The sequence below is a fragment of the Phoxinus phoxinus genome (genome assembly GCF_949152265.1).
Source record: "Phoxinus phoxinus genome assembly, chromosome: 10".
In the NCBI taxonomy this organism is placed as follows: Eukaryota; Metazoa; Chordata; class Actinopteri; order Cypriniformes; family Leuciscidae; genus Phoxinus; species Phoxinus phoxinus.
This window is the reverse complement of record NC_136885.1, coordinates 12,102,340-12,114,348: the sequence shown is the minus strand read 5'-3', so window position 1 is coordinate 12,114,348 and position 12,009 is coordinate 12,102,340. Positions and strand designations below refer to the sequence as shown.

The 12,009-nt window shown below is 36.3% G+C and overlaps 1 protein-coding gene across 1 annotated transcript in view; it reads right to left on the bottom strand.

The window, feature by feature from the left end:
• The window catches only part of LOC307005711 (uncharacterized protein), a 78,489-nt gene extending 67,228 nt beyond the window's left edge, over window positions 1-11,261 (bottom strand). The window contains exon 1 of the mRNA XM_079626100.1: window positions 11,239-11,261. The gene's annotated coding sequence lies outside the window, so the exon portion shown is untranslated. The remainder of the gene's footprint in view (window positions 1-11,238) is intronic.
• Window positions 11,262-12,009: the final 748 nt, after the last annotated feature.

The following is a 12,009-nucleotide window of genomic DNA, read 5'->3' as shown; positions in this document are numbered from 1 at the left end:
AGATCATTTCCACTATCAGTAAAGAATTAATAATTTTAGAAGATCATTAAAACACCACAATAAAAAAGGTTTTTATGTGTCCAACATACCTAACACCATGTATATGTAAAAAAAGCATATATGGGTTTCTTAAATTTGTGAATAATCTTATAAAGAATCAGATAAAGAAAGAAGCAAATAGAAATAAGAATATTTTTGGGAAACATTCCAACGTTACTACATCCATATATCCTACTCTAAAGATTAGTCCTCAGGTCTCTCTCGGGGGTCTCATCAGATCAGACGCAAGAAGATACTGAGAAGGCAAATTGCTGCTGTAAGTCATAACAAGAAGAGAGAGAGTTATTTGAACTGTTTGCATTTAGAAAATAACATAAATGTTATTGTTGAATAAATTGTGATTTAACACAACATTGGAGAACTTTTGAGAAATATATTTACCATGACTCAGTAGGCTGGTGAGTGAGATGCTGGCATTTGATTTAGTAGTGCTAGCTGTGGTGACAGCTGGGGCTCTTACAACATTAGTAGAACTGACATTAGCTAGATTGACCAGAACAGAGGACTCAAGTACACTTGTTGGTGCTCCCAGCGCAGTTCCTTTAAAACAAATGGCAGTCTATAATCAGCTCAGGGTTTATGCATACAGTTGGGACCAAAAGTCTGAGCCCACTAGTAAAAATGTAGCATTTTTCATATTTATTATACATTTTTCCCACTACATTTTATATTATATAAAAACAATTTGAGTGAAAGTTGAATAGAAACATATTTCATAATGTGTTAGCATTTGGTATGTCCACCGTTTGCTTTAATGACAGGAGCACTTAAGCTGAAATAGAATTTTAAAGCAAAACTTAAAGATCTATGCAAAAAAAAAAAAAATATTATAATATATAAACAAAAGGTCATGTTACAAATGTGTTTATTGGATTAGTGACCTAAAGCAATATTTGATACATTTTTAATGGATTGTTTTACAAAAATAAGGACATTTTATCTAAAAAAAAAAAAAAAAAAAACTGACCAAAGTGCTGCAAAAAGGAAATAAAAACACATTAAAGGCTTTATAAACATTTAGTAGAAGCTTAAACTGAATTATAAAATGGACAGGGAGCCAATGAAACAAGTCCAGAATTGAGGTAATATGACTTTTTTTTTTTTTTTAGTACCAGTCAACAGTCTTGCAGCTGCATTCTGAACTATTTGCAAGCGTGTTAGTAAGGACTGGGGACAAGAATTGCAATAGTCTGCTCCTGATGTAATATAAGCATGGATAACCCTTTGCAAATCATGAAAAGTTAGAAATTATTTAAGATTGGAAATACTGTAGCTCTCAACTGGTAGAAGCTATTATTAACGACAAAGCGGATTCGATAATCAAGGCAGAGATCTGAATCAAATATAACAGCCAGATTTTTTTGCATTTGCCATTGCATATGGCCTAACTTTCTAGCAAGACAGCTTCTGGACTTGGAAGGACCAAAGAAAATTTATTTATCTTTGTGATTATTGAAAATTATTTTTTACATTTCTTTCAGCATTAGCTATATATCCTATATCCTATAACCTGTAATGTAATGTAATAAACTCACCATTGGTTGAACCCTTCCAGATGTCAAGGAACATGAGAATTTGGGAATTAGCAATATCGCTGGTGTTGAAATGTGTGCCGTTGACCCTCTTTAGGAATAATGTGACGGTTTCATCAATGGGGATGGTGAAAACACACTGAATCAAGCTTGACTGTATCAAACCCTGGATATTTTTTACAATAGGCTGCGGAAAAAAGGATATTGATTCATATATCAAAATCTGATTATTTGATAAAAAAAGTGCTTAAACAATACGCTCACAAATATTATCCTTACTATATTTGAGATCTGCTGTGTATTATTGTAGAGATATGTAGTTTGGAAGAAAAACCCGCCATTACCATTGCCACAGTCAAAGATTACATGAAGATCCTGCAAAAAATAAATAAAAAATGATGGGGGTGGTGTTATTATGAGAAGGAGAAAATGGATGTAGACTGCCTTTGTAATGTAAAAGCAGGATTAGGTGTTTGGTTTCCATCGAGTCAGGAGAACACTTCTGCATACAGTATAAGATACACCGGAAAAAAACGAGAGAGAAAAAAACGGCTTAATTTTATCAAAGTTGTTAAACTAGTCCTGTTTGAATATTTCTAAAGAAATGACTGGATTATGATCGTATAACTTTCCCGGTTACAAATATAAGATCAAAAGGAGGAAACTTCACACTCTTGCAGTTTACATTTTATTCTAGGTAACTTTTATGGCAGGACATTATTTACAGACTCAATTTTAAAAACAGACTGAAATGTATGTTTATGTACTGTAGAAATTGTTTTGTGTTATTTTATCACATAGGAAGAATGTTAGTGATGACCTGCCAAGAGACTGCGGATGAAAATTTGCCTTTGGCTAAATCCGGTAAAATGCATGAAATGGCAACATTTATGTTAAAATTTGTACATGGTCCCTTTTCAAATAAAAAAAATAAAATAAATAAACTCAAATAGCAGACAGCTAAAACTGTCACGGTGTGGTTGCAAACACAACTTTAAATCACTTCAAACGTTGACTTATATCTTACCAAGATGTGATTATATAGTTTATCCTCTTAATTATATACAGAAATTGACCGTGGTGAACATTTAGACAGTTTGTGAAACTTTTTTCAGACAGTTTAATATAACTTGTAAAAAAGTCTAGTACAAATGTTACTGTCACTCAACGGCAGATGTAACAGTTGCTAATATGCGACAAGAACATCCCTTCGTTGGCTAGACCGTCCCATTTAACAACGCTTGGTCTGACCTTTGAAGGCGTGGCCTTTAAAGTCTGAGTCCTTCGAAGGATGCAGCCTTTGAATTGGGACACATTCTAAATGAGTGAGTTAACAAGGGGCAGGTGGACACAACAGGTTGCTATGGTAACTAGGAAACTAGGTAACACCAAGCGTGCCACACAAGCCCTGAAAAGAGAAGCCAAAGCGTCTCGATCACCCTCAGGTGACTGGTTCCAGTATAGGTCATAAGCCCTCGGCCCAACCCATGAAGTCTAATGGGACGCGATGGAAACTAAATAATCAAATTACACTTAATACATTTCTCCCAAAGATGTTTTCTATCATTTTAGGTAGTTTTTATCACACTGATTTAAGTTTAAGCTATAAAAAGGGGAATGTGACATGATTGACAGAATCTCTAAACGAAGTAGTCCAACAGACTTTTTGGGGGAATATCGGGAGGAGATTGGAGCTTCAACTTTAATTTATACATGCCCATAACTGTTTATTTCACACTGACACAATGCATTGCAATAAACGTTGTAGTAACCATTTCTGCGGGACTCGGGAGTGAGGGCGAGACTACAATCCACGCTCACTACTGCGCAGAATCAGGTTCCAAATCAGCGCAAGATGTCAGCGCCATATTAGGACTTTGGCGGCTTCACTTTTCACCAATGGAAGAGAGGGAAGGGGCGTCGTCCATCTTTTTTTACAGTCTATGGGTCACACTAGGATCCTAGGGCGTTTCTCAATCCTCAAATTTCTCAATTGACCGTTCGCAAAGACCAGCCCCCCTTAGTTACTGTCGCTATGTCTGACAAGCTATGCCGCTCTCATGCCACACATATAAAATAATTTTACATTATAAAATAATGGAATTTTTTAATAATTGAAAATAAACGAATTTGACAACAAACACACCGGAAAACACAGCTGTATACAGCATAGTTCAAAACATAATAATAATTTCTGAACATTGACTCTCAGTCTTTATTCACCTTTTCTCATGGTTTCTCAATAGAACTCATAAAAGAATAGCATAGTTCTAATAGGGCCACATTGTAACGCAGTGTTATAACGTTCCCCACCTGCGTAACTGGGATTTAAACTCGGCTAATGTCTTCTGCTTGTTAGATAAACATTAAATAACTATCTAAACGTTAAATAACAGATATAATATTAGAATAATACCAGATTTGTCTAGAAAGGTGAACTATGCAGGTTTTTTACCTTAAAGGAACACTTCACCTCTGGAAAGATGAATGTGTATTTAAAATGGGTCATTTATGTAGAAGGAATGTGAAATTATTTTTGAATTTGGAGCCTTCTAGACTGAGAAAAGCCAGAAAATGTATTTTTGGCTTATGGGGATGAAAGACAACAACTCCCAGAATGCATTTGCTTCGCTGCCCTATGAGGCCACGCCTACCGGTAAGAGATCGCAGTAAACAACAAGGCTATGCTACTAGGGAGTCTCCGTGAGTCTGCCCAGTATTTTGATGTCGCCCAAAATGTCCAGGATTCGGCTTTTGCGTTCTTCAGTCGCCATTCCTCATGTTTACTGTGACGAGCAGGAACGAGACTGACGGCCGCGGAGAACGATGCGAGCCCGGTGGCGTGATTACTGATGAGTGGCGCCGGCGCCTGTGAGACGCACCGGTCTCGTATCTCTCACGGAGGAGCGGGAATTTTCCTAGCAATGTTAAAACGCACATCAAACGATCACTTGTTTAGCGTTCATGTAAACACTACATTCAGATTCACCGATCGGGATGAGTTCAGTTAGATTGAAACAAAAGGTGTGCACGTAAACTATGAATGCGACTGCAGAAAGCAAAAGCCGAATCCCGGACAATTTGGACCATCTCGACGGCCGGACATGTCCGGGAAAAAGAGGATGGTCACCGCTACTACTCAGCTTTCTCCACAGAATAAGAAACTGTTAGCTTAGCTTAAAGAATGGCTGACACTATATGTACATTCTGTGAGTGAGATCCCTCTATGGGCGGGTTGAAAACATGCGGAACAGCGCCTTCTACTGGATAAATGATGAGCTAGTGTTTGTAGTCTTTCCCTTATTCAAAGAAATTTGACTTCCTGCTTTTTATGACGCAAAATGACGATTTTTGCGTCATAAAAAGCAGGAAGTGGAACACTTAAATCCTTATTTCTCCCATCTCAGAGGAAAATAAGGGAATAAACCATGACCATTCGAAAATGTGACTGGGTTTCTAAAGATACAAAGTCTAATGCAAATGGGTGAAGTGTTCCTTTAAAGGAGAACTCCGGTCAATTTTAACATTGAGCTCATTTTTTTTTAAATTTGGAGTGCTGTCAATACAGAGAACAACGACAAAAATCGGTGTTGCCTACACCGTGTTATCCTCTTTTTAAATTTGCACCCTGTTGACTTCAATGGGGCAAGTTGTTTTAAACCTGCTTTTAGCCTCTTAACATCCTTAATGTGTCATTACAAGTGCCCAGCCGTGTTAGATGATAACTTCAGAGTGAACACGAGTGAATCTGACTGCAGTAGATGTGAAAGATATGAATAAAAATGATGTTAATTCAACAAGCGCACATACCTGTATTTACATCCTGTTTTCGGTCGAAGTCCAAAGTAGTCGCTCTAGATATATTAAGAAGTCAAGACGAATTATATCTCATGTTTAACAAATAGACTAGAGACATCAGAGCCAGCAGCAAATGTCCGAAGGACTAGCCGAGGAAAGGCTGTTCCAGGCGGGGTTAATGAGCGCTAAGTGCCCGGTGATCTCACAACTACGAAAACATCAGGGTCTAATTTTCAAATAGGAGCATTCATTCTAAATAAACCACAGCTTTGAGATTTAAACAACTACATTCTCGCCTGAAAAACTCTTAAAACTACATTTTGTTACGTAATAGGTTTTAAAACAAAAACTCACGAGACCACTCACTTTAACACAGTATAACATTGACGCTAACATTAACGAGAACGGACGAAGACTGAGGGAGAACACAGGGACTAAATACATGAAGCAAACAAAGGAGCTTAATGGATAATGAAAAGGACACAGGTGAAAGAAATTACTAATTAAACAGACTGGGGAAAACTAGGCCGCAGGACTAAACCAAAAACACAATGAAGGGGGGAACACAGAACATACATGTTACAGTTACACAATAACAGTAGTATTTTTTAATTTCTTGGATTTTCTCCTACGCTATTGACGCATGCTGGTGTTTGCAAGATGCATTCTGGGATACCTGACAGACTCAAGTCCACACAAGTCACCTCTCGATGCATCCTCGATAAAAGGGGCTGATCAAGAACACATCCGGGGATTTGACCTGGACATGGCTAGATGTGAACTTTGAATTGAAACAGTACTTTTGTGTACTTGGGCAGCGACTGATGACGTTTCACAAGTCCATAAGAACAAGTCCATATGCGCTCTATTGACTCTGTTGATGCCTTCAAATGCAGCTGCTTGTGGGTTGATATGATCATGTTCTGTCTTTGCTTTTATTTTGTGTATTTTATGATGTAAATGTTTTTGTTGTGAAGCACTTTGTGGCCTTATACCTGTGAAAGGTGCTATATAAATAAAACTTACATACTTACTTACAAGTATATTGAGAAACAGCTTTGGTCAACTAAGGGGTCGTTTACACGACACCGTTTTCAAATTAAAACGGAAAACTTTTCATGCGTTTTGGCCATTCATTTACACGACAACTGCGTTTTCGGTGCCTAAAGCCGGGGACACACTTAACAACTGTAAGGCCGATTTTGAATATAATTTGATACTTATGACTGATCATGCCCAAACGTGCCGAGTCAGAGTACGTTGCGTTCAGTTAATGTTGACAGTTGGTGTTTAAAATCTGCTGCAGTCGTTGGAAACAGTCTGTAAGTGTGCTCAGTTCAGTCTTAGAATGTTTCAGCTATAGTCATTAAGTGTGTCCCAAAACTTTTGAAAACGGGTTTCAAAGTGCAAGCTTTTGAAAACAATACCGCTATCGACAAAACCATGAATCTGTGAAAATGGTGACAGGATGCACATTCGTATTACGTGTTTAGTCTATAGGCATGTGCGTGTGGGCTGTATTATTTGTATTATTTGATCATAAATACACTAAAAACAGTAATATTGTAAATATTACAATTTAAAAGAACCATTTTCTGTTTGAATATATTTTAAAATATAAATGTGATCCATTTGTCAAAATTCTTTGATGAGTAGAAAGTTCAAAAGAACAGCATTTATTTGAAGTAAAGTTTTAACTATTCCGATCACAACCTGGGGGGAGTACTCTGGGTTCAGGTCAAATTCCAAGCTCGCGGCCCTCCCCCCGGACAGCACGCCAAATAGCCATAACCTGTAACCTTTAATTATATGAGTGTGAACTTGTGAAATCTGACTGCATTTTTCTTCTAGGCAAACCTTAGGCATGGCAATGAGATGCACCGGAGTCAGAGTGCATCAACCCCAAGGGTGCATCCAAAATGATTATAAACAGTAAAAACAATTGTGGCGCCACTCCCTAAGCCAAGATTCCAATAGTAGGACAAGATACCCACGCATAGTGCAAACATGCAAAACAGGACAGCTAATCTTTGTGAGGTCACACCCAGAAACACAAAATTGTGTGTTGGGTGATCCAATTAAAGCTTCATACTAAAAGATGGGAGATTATGGGAGTAATTTTCTAACTGTAATTATACCAATTATACTGTGATACAAAGTTCCACGACTTTGGGTCAAATAAGGACAAACCCAGCCGTTGGGTTAATTTTTTTAATTACATTTTTAACTCAACGTTTGGGTTTGTCAATATTTGACCCAAAATTGGGTTAAAACAACCCAGCATTTTTCAGAGTGAAGGTTATGGATAACTTTCAAACATAATCTTTATACAGGAATCACATGTGTCCAAAACACCCATGTAAAATTCAAAAGACCAAATCACTAAGAAAAGAGGATACTGCACTCATCGAAAATAACCATTTATAATTAATACACAATATCCATTCGTGAGCTATTTTGAAAGTTTGTACATTTGGTTTTGTAAATTGTGTTTATTACTCCACTAGTTTTAGTCATCTTGATCAGATAGTAGATGAAAGTGTTCCCATTTTGTTTGATGGACTGTATGTGTTTTTTTAGGTGAAGACCTTCAGTCTTTATAGGATTAAAAGTGATAGGCTTTCTGTTTGACTAAATTAATATTTCGTTTAGTGCAACTTTCCGGCTATCTATGCGGGTCTATATGATGTGGGATCACACGAAGGATCAACACAAAAAGTCATACCGTTTTACACTTAAACTATTACAACTGAATCTGACTATTGCACTTAGAGCTGCACGTTCATTAATGTTTGAGATTGTTAATAAGCGTTCCACACTCAATGCGTGCTATAGAGTCGCATTTTCATGAGATCGGGCTGTGATTTTTTTTAAGGGCCATAAAAGGCGGATTATTAATAACACCCTTTTTTTTTTGACATTTCAAGTACAATGCAATAAAAAATAAGATGAATACAAAGCATTGTAAATACAGCTCAAAATGTTTAACCAGAGAATAACATCAACTAAAATATGAAATTAACATATATTACAAAAAAGATAAATAAATAAATGATAAATACAACAATAAAAGTTTAGAATATCAAGGCAGTTATATGTATTTGAAAAGCTTTAAAATTTGTATTGTTTTTATAAGCTTTTTGTTTTGTGATCTCATGTTTGAAAACGTTTCAAAGTATATTGTTAGATATAAAAGGTAATATAGGAGGGTTTCTTTTGAGTTATTTTTGTCTTATGAATATAAAACTTCGCCAAAATAATTAAAAGATTAATTATATAATTTTGTTTTTCAGAAAAATATGGGTTTTGGAAACAAAGTAAAATGTCATGAGGTTCTATCTATTTTAAAATCAGTCCAACACCGACTACGTTTACAAGCTGTCAATATTCGGGTTATGGTCGGGTTATGGTCACTATTTGGGTTTCTGAAACATTCGGAATAACCCGTTTACATGCGTGAGCAGAGAGAGTTACTCCTGTATGGAATTTGTAATCAATTGGCAATATCCCGATGTAAACGGCGACGCACGGTTATCGTCTGGACGTACGGACAACCTTAAGTTTATCCAAAGTGTATCTCAAGTGTATCCTGTATCCAAAGACAACAATAATAACAGCAGCAGCACGTGGATAATGAATAGTTCGGGGCAGATAGCGATCGGCTTTGTTTGCGCTTTGGTGCTGGTACTGACCCACCAGCAGCACTTGACACTACTGTGCTGCGTCTCATCATGTTTACCTCTACTTCTTGTTTACTTCCGGTATACTGCACGCGGGTTTTTGTATGCGTCAGATGGCGCATATAAGAAGTTCCTCTACTCAAAAGACCAAGATTCCTTGCGAATAGAACATGCGCAGAACACAAATCAATGTTCCTTTTGATGGGGATATGCCGATACGCGTTTACATGACCAAATATTCGGGTTAGAAAAGGGGTAACCAGGGATCATATTCGGGTTTTAAAAACTGGAATATGAGCATATTCTGTTTTTTGCCGGTGTTTACATGGCCGTGCGCAACCGGGTTATTGCTAATATTCCGGTTTTGAACGGTTATTGGCTGCTTGTAAACGTAGTCACCCTGTCTTAACTCTCCTTGTATCTAATTCTTTAGAATTAAACTGTTTTCAACATTGATAATAATAATAATAATAAATGTTTCTTGAGCACCAAATCAGCTTTCCATTTTATGACTTTTGGTCAAAACATTATCTTCTTTGCTTCAAGGTAGTATGGTCCACAGAGGCATTGAAGTGTGTGTGTTGGCAAATGTGCTTTGTATACCTGTGAGATATTAGATGTCAGTCCAGCTGCTAAAGCGATGTAACCGGCAGAGTAGCCACTGAGCTCAACAGTGACGCTGGTGTTAGTTAAGTTAACTGAGTTGAAGAAACACTGAGAGCTACCCGAAGGATCACATCCTTTAGGGGTGTCCAAACACAGTTTGGTTTTTCCACACTCATTGCGGGTGATTTTGGTCTATGAATAAGAAAAATCAGAAAATATATATACTTATGCCTTTGTCAACATCAACAGCCTAAACTGCTTTCATAAAAATTGCATCTTGATTCTAAACAAATTACATAATTGTCTGTCATTGTTTAATAATGGTTATTTGAACCGCATAATTGTGGAAAGGAGTAAATGGTATTCTTACAGTCAAAGTTGTTGGTATTGATGGGTTGTTTTGAGCCTTAATGCAAGACACTGCACAGCCTATCACGCAAACCACTAAAATCATCCACTTACTCTCCATGTCTGAGGAAAAGATTATATATGTATTTAATAAAATGAATTAAAATGATACATCGTATATCATATACATTTATGGAATTAATCATTTATGGATTACAATTTAAAACATTTTATAATTAAACTAAATGTTGTCTATATATAATAGGCTAAATACTATTCTGCAAACAAGTATGTTTTACTCAATTAGTTGTCCAAATACCAAATAGGTCATTGTTTAAGTATAGAAGGGTTTGATTTAAATGAACAGTTTTAGGGTTCTGAAAAATGTAAATTAAAGAAACATTATAAAATAAAATGAATAAGAAATATTAGGTTGTGCAGGTAACAAATCCTTCCACTGAAGCACAAGATCTTGCACAATCCTGTGGTATGCAGGCCAAATTATCTGAAGTTATAATCTTGTACACTTTCAGTTCAATATATCAAATAATTAATCTGATAATTAAATTTGTTATGAAAAGTATATTTATTAAAATTATATAATCATATAAATATGTGGCCTGGTTTCACAGACAGGGCTTAGAATAAACCAGGATTAGGCTTTAGTTTAATTAGGACATTTAAGTAGATTTAGTAGTTTATAAGCATGCCTAACAAAACAATATCATTGACATTTCAAGACATGTCAGTGCAAGCTGTTTTCAGTTAAAACAGCTCAAACATGCATCTTTGTCTGGGACTATGCTTAAACCTTGTCTTTAATGTGTATGTGTATTTGTATATTAAATTGCAAAATATAAAAATGCAATTTGCTATACAATATAAAAAAATATTCCTTTTTAATTTAGTAATTAGTAAACTTCATTTAATGTCTTCCAGTCGATTTATCCATTGCATTTTAATTTACAAAATTAAAAAAAAGTTCTCTACCTTTAGAAGTAAAATTCAAAAAAGCCCCAAAAAGAAAGAAAGAACAGTTTTTTTTTCTTCTTCTTTTTTTTTTTTTACAGTGTAGTGGTCTCAGACTTTTGAATCTATTAACTTGAATAATTGGCATGGATTAAATAAACATCACAATACGGACAAAATTTTTATAAATTACACATCTTAATAAAAATCATAAACTTAAGATATGCTTCTTTTACTTCTTCTACCTGTAGATGTCTTCACCAGTAGACGTTGATCTTCACACCTTTGGAAAATGAGTAATGAATTCCTTCTTGTTTAAGTAAAGGTAAAACCCCGCAGAACCGGATTGGAAATGAGCACACCCCATTGAATGAAAAGGGAAATACAATTCGCCTTTGGCTAAGCCACACCCTAGAATGTAGATTGACCAATCACAGCACAGCCAAGAACGAGCTCCCACAGAGGGTCCGACACTTTTTCACAGCTCTCCATTGACTTGAACACCGACGTCTCATATTTTTGGACTCGGCATGCTATTACCGTCGTAGTTTTATCAAAAATATGGTTAAACGTTGTGCCTGGGGCATTTGTAACACAGATACGCGTTTCCCAGAGAGGTTGGAGGGGGGTGTCCGTTTTTTCCCCTTCCCAAAACGAAGTCAAATCCTGACAAGTGTCGTCTTTGGATTAAACTGTGTGGATGTCCTCAGTCAGCGAAACCCCTCAAGGATCAACAAGCACACTTTTGTGCTCAAGATAAATTTAGCTTTTAACCTTACTGTGAAGTTATACTAGTTAGACAGTTTTATGCTGTTTTAGGTTATGATTTCGGTTCTCTACCCTAATTGTTGATACGCTAGCACACGCTGCTAATAAATACAACTTTATACTCGCGTAGTCCGTTTGCTTTGTAAATAATAACGATTATAGAAGTGAATAGAGACCTACCCAGTTTTGCATGAACAGTGTTGCTCCTTGATATTGTTAGTCCCAGCCTCCGTCTCGATTAGGATATG